Below are 17,504 nucleotides of genomic sequence, written 5' to 3'. Positions count from 1 at the left end.
GGGAAGATATCCAAGCGGCAGGACCTTGTAATCATGGGTTACTTCAATTTCTCAGATGTGTGCTGGGAAACAAACTCTGCAAAGGGTCCTCAGTCATGCAACTTTCTGACCTGCTTGGCTGACATTTTCATTTATCAAATGGTAGATGAACCCACAAGAGGTTCAGCTGTACTGGACTTAATTCTGACCAACAGGCAAGAGTTGGTGGATAGGGTGAAGGAGGTGGGGACCCTAGGGGAAAGTGACCATGTCCTCATAGAATTCCTTTTGAGATGGGAGGGCAAGGAAGCTTGTAGCCAGACGCGGATATTAGATTTTCGTAGGGCAAACTTTAATAAACTCAGAGACATGATGAGTGTCATACCATGGACGAGAATGCTGGATGGGAAGGGAGCATGTGAAGGTTGGGCGCTACTCAAACAAGAGCTATTGCATGCTCAATCCATGATTATCCCATAAAGACGAAAACACTGCCGGAGCTCTAAGAAGCCTATTTGGATGAACAAACTTCAAGAGGAACAAACAAAGAAAAGGGAAATGGAGGGAAGGACAGAGCTCTAAAGAAGAGTACCTACAGGTTACTAGGCACCGTAGATCAATCATCAGAAAGGCCAAAGCTGAGAGTGAACTATGATTAGCCAAGGAAGCCCATTGTAACAAGAAAAGATTTTTCAGAGCAAACGTAAAGTAAAGGAGGCAATAGGCCCACTGTTGGCTGCGGATCGACAAACTCTAACGGAGGATGTAGAGAAAGCAGAAAGGCTCAGCGCCTATTTTACATCTGTTTTTCCCCACAAATCAAAGGGTTTAGGCACATTTAGAGATGGCTGTAGCCAAAGGATAGTGTTTAGGTGGCAGGTGGATAAGAGAGGTTGTCGAGAGGCATTTAGCTGTACTGGATGAGTTCAAATCCCCTGCGCTGGATGAAATGCACCCAAGAGTGCTCAAAGAACTTTCCAGAGAACTTGCAGAACCCTTGTCCATCATCTTCGGGACCTCTTAAAGGACTGGAGATGTCCTGGGGGACTGGAGGAGAGCAAATGTTATTCTGATCTTCAAAAAAGGGAGGAAGGATGACTCAGGAAACTACAGACCAGTGAGTCTGACCTCTGTTGTGCAGAAGATAATGGAGCAGATTTTAAAGGGAGCGATCTGCAAACATCTGGAGGACAATTAGGTGATCCAAGGAAGTCAGCATGCATTTGTCTCCAACCTGGTTTCCTTTTTTGACTAAGTAACAGGTTTGCTGGATCATGGAAATTCGGTTGATGTTGCTTACTTGGATTTTAGTAAAGCTTTTGATAAGGTTCCCCATGATGTTCTATAGGATAAGTTGAAGAACTGCAATCTCGATTTTCAGATAGTTAGGTGGATAGGGAATTGGTTAGAGAACCGCACTCAAAGAGTTGTCAGTGTTGTTTCATCAGACTGGAGGGAGGTGAGTAGCGGGGTACCTCAGGGCTCGGTGTTCGGTCCTGTACTTTTTAACATATTTATTAATGATCTAGATGAGGGGGTGGAGGGACTACTCATCAAGTTTGCAGATGACACCAAATTGGGAGGACTGGCAAATATTCCAGAAGATAGAGACAGAGTTGAACGAGATCTGAACACAATGGAAAAATGGGCAAATGAGAACAAGATGCAATTTAATAAAGATACGTGTAAAGTTCTGCATCTCGGTCAGAAGAATGAAAAGCATGCCTACTGGATGGGGGATACACTTCTAGTGTGTGAACGAGACTTTGGGTTACTTGTGAATTGTAAGCTAAACATGAGCAGGCAGCGTGATGCAGCGGTAAAAAAGGCAAATGCCATTTTGGGCTGTATAAACAGGGGCATCACATCAAAATCACAAGATGTCTTGGTCCTATTGTATACCACACTGGTCAGGCCTCACTTCAAGACGGATGTATATAAAACTGAAAGCGTACAGAGGAGAGCGATGAGGATGATCTGCGGCCAAGGGACCAAGCTCTATGAAGATAGGTTGAGGGACTTAGGAATGTTCATCTTGGAGAAAAGGAGATTGAGAGGGGACATGATACCCCTCTTTAAGTATTTGAAAGGTTGTCACTTGGAGGAGGGCAGGATGCTGTTCCCATTGGCTGCAGAGGAAAGGATGTGCAGTAATGTGTTTAAACTACAAGTACAACGATACTGGCTAGATATCAGGAAAAGAATTTCACTGTCAGAGTAGTTCAGTAGTGGAATAGGCTGCCTAAGGTGGTGGTGAGCTCCCCCTCACTGGCAGTCTTCAAGCAAAGGTTGGATACACACTTTTCTTGGATGCTTTAGGATGCTCTGGGCTGATCCTGCATTGAGCCTGGGGTTGGACTAGATGGCCTGTATGGCCCCTTTCAACTCTATGATTCTGTGATTCTGTGAATCAGTCGGTCGCGACTCCTTGTCTTCCTCCCCGGCTGCTGCCTTGGGGGGCTGCCCTGCCACTCTGCCACCGGCTCACCTTCTCTGCTCTCCAGCGGCCGTCATGGTTGGGCCTCCCCCTCGGCATGGCAATGCACTGCTGCTGCTGGCAGCGCCCCCAGTGGGTGGCAGTAAGTCAGGGGCTCCAGCGGGAAAGCAAACAGAGCAGGAGCTCAGGTGGTGGCAGCGATGTCCGTCAGCAAAAGACTACCTCCCACTGCAGGCCTCAGTAAAATTGTCAGACGTTGACCGGTCCTCAGTTATAAAAAGGTTGGGGACCACTGTGTTACATCACATGCTCAGACCAAAAGGGCAGTTATGACAGTAGGCAGAAATGCAAAACACATTCTGCAGTTGGAGTCCTGACTAGTGACAGGAGGAAACCACCATTGGAAAATGCCAGGCACAAAGTTGGAGTCTATATTTAGAATCTGATGTGGTAAAAACACCCCGTCAAATCATAATTGCAGAATCAGTCCCAGTGGTTTATGCTGTCAGAGAATGACCATGACTTAGATATACAGAAGCGTTCTGGGAGATGAAATTAGCACATCTTTCCCTCCTTTCTGCCACTGCCCAAATACCACTCTTGGGGGACAGGGTTTTCCCTAGAATAGCATTTCAGCAGGTCTTTGGGGAAGTTGTGTTCAAGAAACTTTCTGTTCATGGAAACACATTTATTCAAGCCATTATTTTTCATATGATCAGTTTTTCAATGTAGGTCAGTAATATATGGAAAACCCAATTATAAAATGGTACAGATGCCCCACAAGTGTCCATTAAACCAGGAAAGATGTATGACATGACAATGCAACAGTTTCTTTTTTCTGAAGTTCTTTTTCCCTCTGAACTAGGTATCTCTTGCATGCTGGGAGATTGTGTAGGAGATACTTATGAATAATATTAACGTGTCATTGAATCAATGTTGGAAATAAATTACTTTTTTTTTAATTCCTGGATAACTCCAGCCTTTATTATATTTAAAAGTGAGAATAATAGAAATAAGAAAGAACAAAAGATTACAGTTCCATAACAAGTCAGTTCAGCCTACTAACATATTTGTTAATATCTATACCTATCTGGATCAATATATTAATACATATTTAGTTAATACATATATACCTATCTGGATAAATATTGTGAGAAATACCCCCAATGTTCTTCAGATTCCTCTGCTGGTCTTCCATTAACTAGATTAGTAAGCTTTGCCATTTTTGTCAGTTCTCCCAACTTTTCTATCCAGTCTTTTTGATATATCTTCTTGTCTCCATTTTCTTGCAAGCACCATCCTTGCTGCAGTTGTTGCATGAAAGGAAAAAAACACCAGCTTTATGAGGGAGATTGTCTGGGGGCACACTCAACAATATATATTTGGGACATCATGTGAATTTTATATTTAACATTTTTTTAATACATCATGTACTTTTCACCCAGAATCATTGTGTATTTTTACATAACCACCACATATGAATAAAGGAGCCTATTTTATCTTTACATTTCCAACATTTGATATCATAATTTTTTGAGATATGACCTAATAACCTAGGTGTTACATACCACCTATAAAACATTTTGAACCAATTCTCTTTTAATTGCTGACTCTTTGTACGTTTTGCCGTATTTTTCCACATTGATTCCCACTCCTCCATTGAAATATTTCGGCCCAGATTTAACATCTATTTCACCATACAATTTTTAACCTGTTCAGATTTTCAAATGCTTTCTCTGCATCTAAAAAAAATAAAAGCCGGTTGTTGTGTTCTCCGAACATAGTCCATAGCATTTATGATCAAGCGTATATTGTTTCTCATGAGTCTTTTGGACATAAAGCCTGTTTGATCCTCATGAACCACCTCCAAAATACACCTTTTTAATCTTTCTGTCAAAATTTTGACAAAAATGTTATAATCCACATTCAGAAGTGAAATTGGTCTATAAGATTGTGGTAATGATAAGTCCATCCCTTCTTTTGGTATAAGCGTAATTGAAGCTTGTTTCCATGAAGTTGGAACTTCCTTGTCTGAAGATTCTGTGATTCGATCCATGACCTGTAACAAAATGGGAGTCACAACATGATTCAGAGCTTTATAGTATTCTGCTGGTAGGCCATCAGGACCTGGTGCCTTTGAAGATTTCAATGATAAGTTGCATCATTTATTTCCTGTGTTGTTATTTTATTATTCAAAATAGTCTGATGTTGCTCCGTAAATTTCTTTAGGGGGATATCAGCCAAGTACTTAAGATTTTCTTCCCAGCTAGTTGTAGCCTCTGAATGATAGAGAGTATGGAAGAAATTCACCAGTTTTGTTTGAATATCCTTTTCTAAAAAAAAAACTTTCCCATTATGATTTATTTTTGAAATAGATTTCTTTTGCGAACATTGTTGTATCCTTAATGCAAGCCACTTACCAGGTTTATCTGCATGTTCAAAATGTTTTTGCTTCAAAAAATCTAACTTTCTCCTTATTTCTTCTGTTTCAATCAAGTCCCTTTTAACTCTGAGGGCTAAGATCTGTTTCCAGGATTTCTTAGAAGGTTTCGTCTGGTGAATATATTCAAGCTTTTATATTTGCTCCTGAATGTCTTTAAGATCCTTAGTTTTCTTTCTTTTTATCTTATTATTTTGCTGAATTAATACACCTCTCATGTAGGCTTTACTTGTGTCCCATACCACAGAAATTGGAACCTCTGAAGTCAAGTTTGTTTGAAAGAATTCAAAAAGCTCCTTTTCGCATTCCTGCACTCTTGATTTATCTTCCAGCAAATAGTTATTCATTCTCCATCTTCTCATACCATTTCTCTGGTAGTTCAAATTTATTTCCAGTGGATTATGGTCAGCAAAAGTATTAGGCAAAATATGTGAATCACTGACCATCGGCACCAGAGACTTCAATAACCAAATTGGTCTGTTCTTGAATGAGAATCATGGTCCTGAGAATAGAAAGTATATTGTCTTTTATTAGGATGTTGTATTCTCCAAATGTCTACCAATGAAAGTTGGTTTAAAAAACAGAGCTTTCTTTGGTAGTCTGACCCCTTATCTTTTATGCGTTTTATCCAAATTTGGATCCAGTACTGCATTGAAATCACCAATCAGAAGAAGTTCAGAGTCCAAGAGCTCAACATGGTTTTGAAAGAATGCATCGTAGAATTTGTCTTTCGCATTATTAGGGGCGTAGATATTCATTAAAGTCAGTCTTTTACCATCTGGCAGCATGAGATTGAGTGTAATAAAACAGCCTTCAGAGTCTTGTCTTATTATTTCGGCTGTGATATTAGGATTTACAATATATATAACCACTCCTCTTTTTTTTTTTCTTTGGCCGATGCTATAAATTCCTTGCTGAGCTTTTTGAAGATTAGAACTTTAGAATCTGCTTGTTTAATATGAGTCTCTTGAAAGCAAATAATATCTGCTTTTTATTTAATATGCTGGTTAAAAATTTAGATCTCTTAGTTGGAGCATTCAAACCATTGACATTAAGTGACAGAATCTTTAGCTTTTCCATTTTTGGACCCAGGGTATTGTTTGTCTATAAGCTATGGAGCCGATGGACCTGGTTGCTGTTCTGGTGCAGATGCACCTGGATGTTCTGCTGGTAGTTGAATTGGTTTTGGAGGTTGTACTGAAGGTTTCTTAGAGAGTTGGTCTGCAAGCTCCTGGGCTTGCTGAAGGGTTTTTATAAGTTTCCTTCCATTTGGTAACAAAACTTCCAAGGCAAAAGGTATTCTCCAAAAATATCTAATCTCCTTTCTTAGCAAAATTTGGCGTAAGAAGTGGAATTGGGCTCTTTTACGAAGTATCTTGGCAGGAAGATCTCTTCTTGACCTTTAATAGTAAAAGGGGTATCACGATTTTTCTCCAAGACTGCGTCTCTCACCGACTTGCTATAAAAAGAGACTAAAATAGGCCTTGGAAGATTTTGCGAGCTGCTGCTCTTGAATAGATCCTTTGTGCCTTCTCAATTCAGATAGTTTCGTCTGGAAGGTAGTCTTCTAGCGCCGCTGTTATATCTTGACGCAAATCCAGTCTACCTATATGTTCAGCCACGCCTTTAATCCTGATATTTCTTATCCTGTTTTGGGTTTCCAACGCTTCAAATTTTCCTTCAGCTTCCACTCTTTATATTCCAAGAATTCTGCTTCCACCTTTTGTACCTTGATGCGGTCTTCCTCTTAACTTCAATGATTTCTTTATGCAAACCTTTAACCACTGCTCTCATATCTTTGTTATGTTTATCTAGAAGACGCATTATTTTGTTCAGATCTGTAGTTTCCTCTTCGTCCTCCTCATCAACTTTCTTGTCTTTTTTAGGATTTCGTTTTACATAAGCCATGCCTTTCTTCTGCTTCAGTGAAGCTAATGATTCTGAGAGAGATTTTTTCTTTGGTGATTTTTTAAATGCCTTAGTTTGACTGATATTAAATAACCAGCAGTCAAGCTATTGTATATGTTACTCAATATCAGTTATATCATACAATATTATTATTATTTCCCTTAAATGATAGGATCCAAACAAATCATTAATAAGCCTAAGTTCAACCAGTATTAAATTTAGTATTAAGAAACAACAATTCTAAAAATGTATTTCAGTTTTATGATTGTCTAATAATAAGCTTGTTCAGTATTAACTATTGTCAACATGTTGCTAATGCCGTCAAAGTTCAGAGAAAACACACACACAAAGAAAAGAAAAAAACCATGCTGGTGCTGCCCCCCGCAGTAATTCCAAGCCTTGCCACAGACCTGTAGAAATGTTAACTGGCTAGCTGGACAGCCGTCTTCTTACTCCAAGCATTCGTCTGAGGACTTTAAAATGTCTGACTGCCCAGTTTTGTAATCCAAACTTGAGAAAAGTCAGAAAAAGCAAAACAGAGTGAAAAAGCTCAAATGAGTGATGAAAAAAACAACTTTGAAAAAGCAGCTTCCAGATATACAGCTCTAAAATCACCAGGCTCAGAGTTACTTTCTTTCAGTTTCCTGACTCTCTAGGGTTTAGAATTGCCATCACCATTGCAGAACGCTTGTTGGTGGGTCTGGGTGTTCAGCACCAGAGTCACAAGACTCAAAACAGCTTCCTTTTGGTTTCCTGACTCTCTGCACCCTTCTTGTCTTCCGAGAGTTGGAAAAGAAAGCCACACACAGTCTTGCGGCACTTGCAAAGCTCTGCTATCACCTCAGATCTCCGGTAAAGTAAATGAAGCCTTCATTCATGGTCTGCTAGTTTTTAGATAGCAAAGTATAGAGGGAGTAGTCTCAGCAATAAATCTCTGATGTTTAGCCCAGAGCTTGAGACAGAAGTTCGTGATGGGAGGGGGGTAAGGAGGGGGGGAAATTAAAAGTAAGCAATGCAGTAGGGTTCCCTGTGCTTCAGAAAAGTGAAAAAAGAGGAAAAAACAGACAAGCATGGAGAGTAGGCATTTCCTTGGCTCTAAAGCCATGAGACCGAAAGATCCAGAGTTAAAAAAACTTGAGGATTGGTTTACACAACTTTCAGAGGACCTTGAGGAGAGTCCTCAACCCCTCTTTTTCGGAAATAAATTACTTTGAATATTTATTTATTTTTATTTATAATTTGATTTCTAGACTGCCACTCCCAGCGAATTGGCTCGCGGTGGTTTACAACATATATGAAGAAGAAGAAGAAGAAGAAGAGTTGGTTCTTATATGCCGCTTTTTCCTACACGAAGGAGGCTCAAAGTGGCTTACAGTCGCCTTCCCATTCCTCTCCCCACAACAGACACCCTGTGGGGTGGGTGAGGCTGAGAGAGCCCTGATATCACTGCTCGGTCAGAACAGTTTTATCAGTGCCGTGGAGAGTCCAAGGTCACCCAGCTGGATGCATGTGGGGGAGTGCAGAATTCAACCTGATATGCCAGATTAGAAGTCCACACTCCTAACCACTACACCAAACTGGCTCTCTCTATATAAAACATGGTGACATAAAATCTTGCAACAATAAAATCTCCAAATCATACCCCAATAAAATACACCTAACAATGAAATACAATTGCATTAAATGTGCCCTCTCTAGAAAATTCAAGTGGGGAAACTGGAAGACAAAATAAAAAAATGCAAAGCTTCCTATAACTCATTCACAAGCTCTACACTAGGGATGTGCAGTTCGGATTCGGAAACGGCCAAATCAGGGCTCATTCGGACGTTTCTGAATCAAAAATGGTCCGAATCGGACCATCACTACCTTTAAAATGGCCGATTCGGCCGAATCGCCAAGCCATTGGCAGCCTTGTGGCTGCTGCAGCCTCCTGGCTGCTTCTGTTTTCTTCTCCATTTTTCCCTGCATTTCCTGGGGGCTGGGGGGGAGGGGTGTATGTTGCACCCCTGAAACTTCTTTGAGAGCTCAGGGAGAGTCTTTCCTGGCTCCCTTGCAAGTTTCAAGAAGATTGGACCAAGGGATCCAATTCTAGGGACTCCACTGCATTGGATATAATGGGGAGTTATATTCCTTGGTTTTAACTTGATTCCCCATAGACTTCTATGGGGAATGGTCTTTGGGAGCCCCTAGTATGGAACCCCCCTGGAGCAATCTTCCTGACACTTTCAGAGGTCTCAAGGAAGACCCTCCTTGAGCTCCCCTGCAAGTTTCAAGAAGATGGGACCAAGGGGTCCCATCCTAGGGGCTCCCAAAGAGGGTGACACCATTTCCCATAGACTTTAATGGTGGGAAGAAATAATTTCAGCAGGTTAATTGTCAATTTCCTGGTTAAGTAACCTGCTGAAATTATTTTTTCCCACCATTAAAGTCTATGGGAAATGGTGTCACCCTCTTTGGGAGCAGGACCCCCTGCTGTTATATGGTGAAGATTCAAGATGGATCTGACTCTCTGCCTAAAGTAGATATCTTCTCAAATAAAGGGAGGAAGGAAAAGTCTTCTCTTCCTGCTAATCTTGGTGACAAACATGAGTCAGGTAATGGCCCCACAAAACAAATCTACATATTTAAACAGACCATTTGACCCACCCTGCCTGTCCCCACTAGCAACAAGTATAAACAAACAATTTAATCCTTTTACTTACAGTCTGTGGCTGGCTCTTGCTAAGAGACAAAGTCTAACACAGTCCCCATTTCAGAATGATCAGGGTCTTTGCCTTTGTTAATAGCTCTTTGGACAGCCTTAAATATGGTTGACTACTCAATATGATTGAAGCATTTTGAGCAAAATATTGAATTAAGAGGAAGTGTTACTTGAGTGTTCAGACAATAACTGGGAAATCTGAATTCATAAGATAGTGTTATTTATTGCAGAGTACAGTAGGGTTCTGTATTTCGTCAGTACTTTCTAATAACTGAAATCTTGGGAAGGTCATTGATAGCTCTAGGCCAGTGTCTGTCAGCCATTGTCAAGTGACTGGGGGAGAACAAGGTGAAATTCAATTCCTATCCTGGTTTGCAAGTCTGGGAGATCAGGCAGGGTACAGTATTCCCGAATACTAACAGTTATGTATCTTTGACATACAACAGTTTGTGTGTTGCTTGATCCTGCTTTTCTAATGGACAGGAAAGTTAACTGGGCAGCTAAAAGCACATTGTACTATTTGCATTTGGCATGGAAATTGGCCCCCTGTCAATTCAGATATTTTATTTGCAACATCATCCTGGATCAAGCTCCTGATGCACGACTTCCTAACCTAAACTGTGTGGAGCTGAATAGTTGATGACATGGACCATAGTGGTAGACAGAATGCATGAATGATTTTCATAATCAAAGTTCTAAATACTGTTGAGCCATAAACTAATTAAAGCTTTGTTAGTCAATTAATTGTCTTGCCTTTAATCACTTCATGAGTAAATTAACCAAATAAAATCAGGCTTGCTGTATTTTAGTGCAAGTGACATTCTGAGGATATTTAATGAAGATAGAATTTGTTTCTTTTCTAATAGAAATAGACAAATAGTGTATTTCTCAGAAAATCAGCTTAAATGCGCAGGACACAAAATGCCAGAAACTTTCCCTGCGTATACCCTATTAAAATGAACAGAAATTACTCACTTGGGAAGATTTCAATGCACTCATTTATATTCTGATGGATTGAAACTGTCTGGTGATTTGTAATTGGCATGTAGTTCTCCTGCATATCACTTTCCTAGGAAGTAGCTTCAGCTAGGAAGTAGCTTCAGTTAAAAATCTGTATTTTCAATCAGTGATTTAAGCAGGTGATACGCTAATCTCCTGAATAATATGATCTCTTGGGTCTACTTTTAAGCCACTTGAAACAGGGTTGGAAAAAGTCACAGGTGCCGTGCATCTTCAGGTGAAAGCAGATGTGACATTCTTAACAAAGGTTACAGACTGTGCATTAATGCTGATTCACTGAATTTGTAATTTGCCTTGCAAACATGTATGACTTGCAAATAAACAGCTGAATTTGCTCTCCATCTTGCCTGCCTTGTGTTTCAGTTGAGCTGTGTGATTTTTTTAATAAAGATATATATATGCATTTGTACAAATTAAGTAAAAACGTTGGCATTCTCCTTTGCAGCGTGTGGGCTGTTAACAGAATTATCCAGGTTTGATGTTTGTGAAACTATGGCCGAAACCTTTTGATTACTGGGAGAAATAAAATCATACTTAGTTCTTTCTGGGAAAGGAAAACCTCTTGTCCAAAAAGGGCACAACACAATGTTCAGCTAAATGATCACAGAGAGATAGATATATATGTGCTGGGTCCATATATCTCTCTCTGGCTCTGTACCCTAGAGATAGTAGGGGTTGGGATGGCAGCCTCCAGATGGGACCTGGAATTACAGCTAATCTCCAGACTATAGAGAACAGTTATCCTGGGGGAAATGGCTGCTTTGGAGGGTGTATTCTCTGGCATTGTGCCCCACTGAGGTCTTTGTCCTCCTCCAAGTTTCGTCCCCAAATCTCCAGAAGATTACCTACCTAGTTCTGGCAACTCTACCTCCCCAGTCACCCTCCAGTGGCCAGGGAGGACCTGGCAACACTATGTAAAGAAGTTCTGTGCTTTAGTGTGAATTCCGGATTAAGTTTAAGGTTTTGGTAATCACCTTTAAGGCCATACGCGGTCTGGGCCCAGTGTATCTAAGAGACCACCTCCCTGCCTATACCCCCAGAAGAGCTCTACGCTCTGCCACTTCCAACAGGCTGTGGATCCCTGGCCCTAAAGAGGCACGTCAGACCTCAACAAGGGCCAGGGCCTTTTTAGTCCTGGCCCCCGCCTAGTGGAATGAGGTCCCTGAAGAGATCAGGGCCCTGCCAGAACTTCCACAATTCCGCAGGGCCTGCAAAAGGGAGCTCGTCCACCAGGCATTTAGTGAGGCCTACTGACACATAACATCTATAGGTCCCCCCCCCCCCCGACTGAGGGACCGAACCTACTGAGAGAGTGTCAAAGTTATTGTTAAAATACTGTTCTAGTTGGTATGTTATTGTTATATTGTTATATTGACTTTGAGAATGTTCTATGTAAATGTTTCAAAATGTTTTATGTAAACCGCCCAGAGCCTTAGGGAAGGGCGGTATAAATAAGTGAATTAATTAATTAATTAATTAATTAATTAATTAATTAATGAAAATTGATGAGAAATGAAAGGAGGCATCTTCCCAGAACTTGCACTACAAATCTGGCAGAACAACTGCAATAATGTACTTATGTTGTAATTACATGCCAAAATGGCACAATTTGTTAAGAGATCCAGTCATACCAAGCCATTCTTTATCTCCCTTCGTTGTCTTAACTTACCTTCTGATACTCATCTTTATGCCCTTTATTATTTGTCTTTTCATTTTTCTGTACATTCTCCCTAGGGCCATCTTTCATAATATTTCTCCACCCTTATCTGATATAGTAGTAAGATCTTCTGCTCCCCCATTTACTTCCTTACCAACCTTCTGAGGTGGTGCAGGAAGAGAAATGTAATGGTGCCATGGAGGTGACACAACCTCACCTCCAGCAAATGCCCAGAAGTGATAATGTAACCTATTCAGTATAAACAACAATATCAAAAATAATTTCCTTTTATTTCAAAAAGGAGAGAGTTCACATCTATGACAGTGTGATCCCACCGTGTGACACTTTCATTTATGGAAATAACTATAACCCACATTCAACAGGTATCATCTTTGGAACAATATTCAACACATCAAACAGCAACAATTCAGGCCTGTTGTATTTGGGCAGCCCAGGGCCTCAGTCTTTCTGACTTCTGTCCAGGCAGTCCCTTGAAGAAGCACCAACTTGCAGCTGTGCAGTGTTGGAAGATCTGTCCTTCACAGAGGTCTCTGGTATTTTTTCATTCATATGGAAGGCATCATGATACAAATAGCAGCAGAATTTTTTACCTAAAATGTTTTCAAACAAAGGAGTGCTTCTGAGGGGAGAGGGCTTCCCTTTACAGCTTCAGATCTCCAATATTTCTGGGGAAATTGTGCCTTTTCTTCCTTATAAGAAATGCCCCAACTCTCTATCTCCCTCTAGTGCACTCAGGGTTACAATAACACATCACTTGACATTAACTATGAACTGCTCCACAGTATAAATAAAAGGCTAAGGGGTGTGGGGATGAGCTCAGTCCAGCATGGGGGGAGGGCAATGATTGGCTCCTTGACCCCAGTCTGACCAGTTGGGAGGCGCGCTGCACCTCCCGACCCACCCACACACCCCACCCACAGTGTTCCCTGCCTTTGATCCACTGCTGGGGACACGCCAAGGTAGGCGTCCAGGCGGCGGAGCCTTCCATGCGGGTCTCGGAGCTCCGAGGCGCAATCTTTGGAGTGTTTCAATATACACAAAAGGAAGCTTTTCAGATCCACAAAATTATAATCCTTGTATCTGTAGCCAAAGTAGCAATATTAGATTTTAATATACCTGGAAATTTTAATTCAAATTAGATTTTATATTGTATCTTAGAATTTTATGGTACTTTAATTGTATTATGATCTGTCCTGGGTCTGCTGAGAGAGGGTGGAATAAGAGTTTAAATAATAAGTTAATTATTTAATTAAAGTGATATCATTTAAGTAAGAACTAAATTGCTTCTTGGAGATGCTTTATAGACAGGAAGAAGGCAGAGGTGAACAGGTGCCAGTAAATCTGTGCCAAGTGCCAACCAGGCACAGATTTATGCCGGTGTACTAAAACGATCATGCAGGGTGTTCCTGTGTTTATTTATTACTTAGTGTGAGACCTCATGTGAGCCACTTCCTAATAAAAGACTTGTAACAACCAGTTTTGGGCTGTAAAAATAGCGGTTTATCAAAATGTCAATTATCCATAATCGTAAATCATATCCTTTTACAAACAAGCTTTCTTACACTGGCTCTTTGTGATGATGATGATATCCATTTAGTTGTGTCTGACCCTCAGCCATTCTATAGGAAAGTTTTCACCACATCTCTCTGTCAATGACCGCTTCTTTTGGTTGGTTCATGGTCATCCCTATACCAGCTTTGATCGTGTCGAGCCAGCGGATCCTTTGGTGACCACGTTTCCTTTTGCCACTGACCATGCTGAGCATTAATGATTTTTCTAACAAGTTTGATCGCATGACGTGTCCAAAATAAGTGAGTTTTAGCCGTAATATCTTGCCTTCTAATGATGTAGTTGGTTTGCTCTTCTCTAAAACTATCTTGTTGGTAACTTTGACTGTCCATGGTATTCACAGAATTTGTCTCCAACACCATAATTTGAAAGCATCTATTCTCCTCCTGTCTTCCTACTTCAGAGTCCAGCTTTCGCACCCATAGGTTGTTATGGGGAAGACTATGGTGTTGACTAGCTGGCACTTTGTATTATGGTTGATATCCATACTCTTCCATATTCGGTTCATGCCTAACATTGCGTTCCGGCCCAGTGGTATTCACCATTTGATTTCACAGCTGCATCCACCAATTCAAGTGATCATAGAGCCAAGAAAGATGAAATCATCAATACATTCAGTGTTCTCGTTGTCAATCGTGACTTTGGTGCTACTGCCAGTAGTTATCATGATCTTGGTCTTTTTGGTATTTAGGTATAGTCCCATCTTTTCACTTTCTTCTTTTAGTCTCTTTATAAGGGTCTTCAGATCATGCTCCAATTCAACAAGGAGTGTTGTATCATCAAGACATTCAATGTTCTCATTGTCAATCGTGACTTTGGCGCTACTTTCAGTAGTTGTCATGATCATGGTCTTTTTGATATTTAGGTATAGTCCCATCTTTTCATTTTCTTCTTTTAGTCTCTTTATAAGGGTCTTCACACTCCGATTCAGCAAGCAGTGTTGTATCATCTACATTTGCTGGCAGGGATTCATGGGAATTTTAGTCCATGGATATCCAGAGGGCCGCAGTTTGACTACCCCTGATCTACATAGTGGAGATTATTTTTTTTTTATAATAATTTTATTGTTTATTATTATATAAAGCATTTACAGAGAAGTTGTAAAGAAAAAGCGACCAGTTGATATGGTTTGCCATCTCTTTTAACATAGATATTTAGTTCTCATCACATATTATTCCTGGTCTAGAAGTTTTTACCGTTTTTCTTAGCCAAGTGATTGTTAATACATATGAAATCTGTTATAGGAATACATTCTGTTATTATCTTAAATGATATTAGGTCAGTCTCCTTCATAAGTTGGCCCTGACCCAAGAATTACTACTGTTGTCTTGTTAATGCCTATAAAATATGGTTTGTCATCCTCTTTTGGCATACATATTAACATACATATTCAATTCCCATCACATATTAATCCTGATCTAGGAGTTATTACCATCTTTCTTAACAAAGTAGTTGTTGATACATAGGAGGGTATAATCTATTATAAGGATATATTCTATTATTGTCTTAAATGATATAAAGTCAGTTCCCTTCATATATTAGACCTGTCCTAAAGGTTGCTACTGCTTTTTTTTCTCACAAGAAGCCAGGAGAATACTCCATTGTTCAGCTCATCTTTCAGGTGGTCGCAGAAAATGAAATTGTATTTTTTTCCATAGTAGAGTGTTTCTGATTGTCCTTCTGTCAGGGCCAGAGAAATCTCTTGCTTGATTCTTGCTTGTAATCGCCTTTGAGGGGGCTCTGAATCCTTTGTCAATCTGGATCTCTTCCTCTGGTCGCACAGAAATATCTCCTGATAGCTTCCTAGTTGCTGTCGCTTTTGAATAGACTCTTTTTATTTTGCTGATCCAAGTCATTTCCTGCTCTGAATAGACTTCCAGGTTTTTGGTACTTTCCTTCCATGAATCTGTTTTCCCAGGTTCTTTAAAGATACTTTGGGTTTTTACATCTCTGGCACTCTCTCCCTCCAGTTGATTAACTTCCAGACATTGAAGTTTCACTTGATTTACTGTTAGCTGAGCTGCGTCATCAGCTGGTCTCTCCGGATCTTGGGCTCCATCCAAAAGCTCCCCCTTAGTCCCACGAATTTCCTTTTCCAGCTTATTGACTGCTTTCAGTATCTCTGAGTTTCCTTTGCATAACAAATGGAAAAGCTGTGTCTTAGTTAATTCTTCCATAGTTCTAGGCAGTCACAAACTATAAACAGAAAGTCTCGTGAGGTCTCGCGGGAGCACGAGCGATCCCAAATTATTTGTCGATCTCCGTATCAAGTCAAATTCTCCCACTGAACGTTCACCCATAAATCTTCAAAGCACTCTCTTTGTTTGGTTAATGGGTGTAATTAGCTGGGAGTCTCTCACTCGGGGAAAGAAGGAATTCGCTTGTAAATTGGTTGAGGGGGGGGAGGGAAGAGCTTGTGAGAGAAGAGAGAGAAAAGCCAGAAAGCTTTCAATTCTTACTGTTGTAGGTTCCAGCTTCTGTCAGCTTCTGCTCCTGTCTATCTGGTAAATGATGGTCTGGGAAGAATGTGAGGTCGGCTGGTCGTTTCAAGCTTGTAAAGTTGTTTGTGACAAAGACGCCATCGTGACCTTGAGCTCAAGCCGCTATTAATCCAGGGAGGTCTTGCTTCTCCCTACGGATCTGTAGGACCCTCAGGTCACCGTTCCCGGTTCCTGGGGCGACCGGTGAGCAGATTTGCGTATCTGTTCAGGTCAGCCAGGTGCAGAAGCCCCTGACCCTCGGCATGGCTTAAGAGCTGAACTGAAGTCCAGCTTTCTTTATGGCGCCATCTTGAGGTCTCCTACATAGTGGAGATTATTGATGTTATGACCTCCAATTTTGATTCTGATTGTAGATTCTTCCAAGTTAAGCTTCCGCATAAAGGTTAAAAAGAAAGGGCGTAGGTTAAAAAGAAAGGATGATAAGATACACCCTTGTCTCACTCCTTGACTGACCTTGAACCAATCAGTGTCTCCATATATTGTTCATACTGTGGCCTCCTGCTTGGTGTACAATGAACTGATAAGGTGGGTTAAGTGGGATGACACTCCCAATTTATGTAGGGCATTCCATAGCTTCTTGTGATCAACAGTAAAATGCTTTAGAATAATCAATAAAGCATAGATAGATGGCCTTTTGATATTCATGGGTTTTTTCAAGAATCCATCGCAAATTTGCAATGTGGTCTTGGGTGCCACGACCATGTCAAAAACCAGCCTGGACATCTGGTAGCTGAGCATCAATGGTTTATTTGAGACAATTTTGAATGATTTTCAATAAGATTTTACTTGCATGGGAAATCAGGGCTATAGTTCAATAGTTTGAGCAGATGCGAACATCACCTTCCTTTAATAATGGGATAAAAATGGACCTTTTCCAGTCTATTGGCCATGTGCCAATTTCCCAGACTTTTTGGCATAATGCTGTGATTGCTGATGGTGGAACAGATCTGAGTAGTTCCACTGGAATGTTATCTATGCCAAGAGCCTTATTATTTGGGAGCTGTTTCAGAGCCCAGATCACTTCTTCTTCCAGTGTAGGCGGTTCCAATTTGTATTGGGTGTTTTTGGCTGGTGACTGAGGCACCTTGGTGTTGGCATATAATTCTTCTGCATATTGTTGCCATTGATCCTTAATGTTGGCTTGGTCAGTCAAGTCTTTTGTCTTTGATGGTTACTTTACAAGCAGTGAAGGTACTCCAGACTTGTTTCACCTGAGCAAAGAAGCTCTTTGTTGTTTATTCAAAAAAGATCTCTGGCCCCTAATGGACAAC

The 17,504-nt window shown here is 40.7% G+C and overlaps 1 protein-coding gene across 5 annotated transcripts in view; it reads left to right on the top strand.

Moving 5' to 3' along the window:
• Positions 1 to 17,504, top strand: part of CPLX2 (complexin 2) — a 391,294-nt gene that overhangs the window by 110,323 nt on the left and 263,467 nt on the right. The window contains exon 1 of one of the 5 annotated variants that reach the window (XM_077326368.1): positions 7,601 to 7,616. The exons of the other annotated variants lie outside the window; for them this stretch is intronic. The gene's annotated coding sequence lies outside the window, so the exon portion shown is untranslated. Of the gene's footprint in view, positions 1 to 7,600; positions 7,617 to 17,504 lie in introns of those variants that run through there. 5 annotated transcript variants of the gene reach the window in all.

This window comes from Paroedura picta, chromosome 3 (assembly GCF_049243985.1).
Source record: "Paroedura picta isolate Pp20150507F chromosome 3, Ppicta_v3.0, whole genome shotgun sequence".
In the NCBI taxonomy this organism is placed as follows: domain Eukaryota; kingdom Metazoa; phylum Chordata; class Lepidosauria; order Squamata; family Gekkonidae; genus Paroedura; species Paroedura picta.
Note: the sequence above shows the minus strand (reverse complement) of the source record. Positions and strands in the feature narration are given on the sequence as shown.